The sequence below is a fragment of the Acomys russatus genome, chromosome X (assembly GCF_903995435.1).
Source record: "Acomys russatus chromosome X, mAcoRus1.1, whole genome shotgun sequence".
NCBI lineage: Eukaryota > Metazoa > Chordata > Mammalia > Rodentia > Muridae > Acomys > Acomys russatus.
In genome coordinates, this window is record NC_067169.1 from 66,860,811 (window position 1) to 66,863,837 (window position 3,027).

A 3,027-nucleotide genomic window follows, 5' to 3' on the forward strand; every position below is an offset into this window, starting at 1 on the left:
AGGTAGCCAAGAAGAGACTTGATACCCTATGAGAATATATAGGGGGAGGTAATCCCCCTCAGTCACAGACATAGGGGAGGGGAATAAGGGGAAAATGGGAGGGAGGGAAGAATGGGAGGATAGAAGGGATAGGTTAACCATTGAGATGTAACAAGAATAAATTAATAAAAAATTAAAAAAAAGAAAGTCTAATTAAAATGTCTTATCAACTAGACAATAGCTAGAAAGCTAATACAAATTTGAATGATCAGAAACGGACGTCAAATTATTTATCATTAATATTATTCAGTCAATAATTGAATATCTTTGAAAAATGTATATACTCTTACCAAAAAAAAAAAAAAAAATAGGACATACAGTAAAAATTTAAGTATACATGATAGATGTAAAAATATCTGAAATCTGAAATCTGAAAATCTTCGTGAAAGAACTCAATAATAGAAATAACATAATAAAAATGTAAAAATAAACTTGAAGTCAGACCTGAACACTAGAAAATAAAGAACACCCTCCAAATAAACAAAATATCAAAAAGACTTCTGATAGTAGCAAATAATTTACATTTTATATTTTTGAATTTGCAATGAGAATAATACAAAGGACTGAAATAATGATCTAAGACTTCATGATGCTAATGATTCAATTTATTTGAAAACATAAACCAAAAGATATAATAAACTGAGAAAACCCCAATACATGTTACAGAAAAGAATCCAACTTAAAACATGTCACATTTAAATATGTGCCAACTAGAGACAAAAAAATCCCTCTCAAAAATACTATTTATAATCAGCCAGAGCACAATCAATTCAAATATAGAAATATCTGTTTTCCTCTGAATTTGTGGAAGAAAAACTGAAGGAAATGACACAGTGCTTTAAGTACAGGAATTGAAGAGTTGTCAACTGCAAATTCTAAATAAAGTAACACCATTTCTTCTTGAAAATTAACAATAGTGCTAATTACAGAATATTGAAGAACTGAACAACAAGTCATCAGAATGTAAGCAATGTTTTTGAAACAGTCTATTCCACAAAAAGAAAATGAACACTATTTTCAAATGATCACAGTTCTAGCAAAAACAAATTCAGAGTTATAAGAATCATAGAGCATTTAAATTCTCATTATAAGGAAATTAAACTAAAACTCAATGCTAGAAAGATGATGAGAAAAAAGACGAGTGGGGAAGGTGATATATTGAAGACCAGGGGAATTTGGATCTGGGAAATTTAAAGTGGATGTATTTTATCATGTATAAAATTTCAAGGAATACATTAAAATATAAGTAAAAACTGAAATACTTTGGTAAATTTTATTAAAGACTAAACCTTCTAAAAAAAAAAAAAAAAAGGAAAAATAAACCAATATACAACATAAAGTAATTTTGCTCACTAAATACTGAGGGACAAATAGAACATTTCATAAGAATTTTGCTTTAAATCAAAGAATGCTCAAAAAATTAAAGAAATAACAAATAAATCAATTCACCTACAGATACACTTCTAAGACAAATAAGCTAGCAAGAAATTTCTACTTTTGTCTCCTGAGCGCTTGACTCTTCCTACCACCATGATTTTGTTCTGTCATCATGAATTCTGAGCTATTGAAATGGTAAGTCTTATTACAACTTTATTTTATAAATGGCCTTGGTTCAGATGTTTTATCTGATAAAAGAAAAGTACCTAATATAGAAATACCAGAAAGTTATTGCCAAGGAAGTAGAGGGCAGGAAACTAAAAAGAAAAAAAGGACATTATTTCACCTTGGGGCAGCAATGTCAACAACATTCATATGATATTAACTTTAAGAGACATATGATTTCTACTTTTAATACTAACTGAAATTCTTTTACGAATCTTCAATCAACAATCACAGAGGTTTGGCAGTTAAGCTACATGTACAATTCTATAAATCTGTAAACCCAAAATTATACAGGGGTTATTTACAAAATATATGCATATATTCTATTTTTTAAACAGAAACAGTATATATTAAGCAGTTAATCTTTAAACTCAAACATATATTGATCATTTGCTGACAACATAACCAAGGGCTTAGAAATACCTTATCCTAGGAGCAATATACCATGTTCATTGATTTAAAGTCACATACTTTGCTTTTAGAAGGTCTGCACTGGTTTGGTTCTTCACTGTTCTTACCTCTATTTTGTGTTTGAACTTTTAACATACAAGGCAAAGAGAAAGGAAGATAGAAAATCAATGAACATGTCAGTAGAGAGGAAGTTTGAGTCCAAGTCCTTTCTGCTTTTCTGTTTACTTCTTTCCTTCAGTAACCTGAAAATATTTCCTCCAATATGTTGCCTTCTTATGCCATATTTTATATCTGCAAGGACAGTAAGAGAGGGCGAAGTAATCATGGATAAGAACTTATGGAACTCTGAGCCAAAGTAAACTTTCTCTCTTTTAATAAAGTTGGTTTTTTAAGAGATATTTGTTACAATGGTAGAAAGTTTGCTCCATGTTATTTGATAAACCATTGAATTTATTAACATGTATGTCCCAGGAATGCACTTAAAATATTACATATCAGTGTTAAAATGTACTTACATAGATCTATATAAACCCATAGGACTTATAAAGTATGAATATTATTATTGGATTAAAAAGAAATTTAAAATAGGGAACTGTAATATGCATTCATGTAAATTAAAAGTGGCAGATATTAAGTTCATTGAAAAATTCATCATCTGTTTCTCTGCATCTCTATGTATGGTCTTTCTGTGCAATATATGCTTTCCTAATTCATAATTATAAAATATTTGCTTTAATGATATTTTGAACATTTTACTTATTTCCTAAGGAGAAGGAATATCAATCCTTTCGTCAGGACAAAAATCAATTACAATGGTTAAGTGATTAAGAGCATAGGCTCTTTTCTAGAGGAAAGGGGCTCAGTTCCCATCATCCACCTGTCGGCACACAATCACTTGTAATTTCAATTCCATTGGATTTCTAACCTAACAAGGCAAAAGTCATGCATGGGTTACACAGACTTGCATGCAGGAAA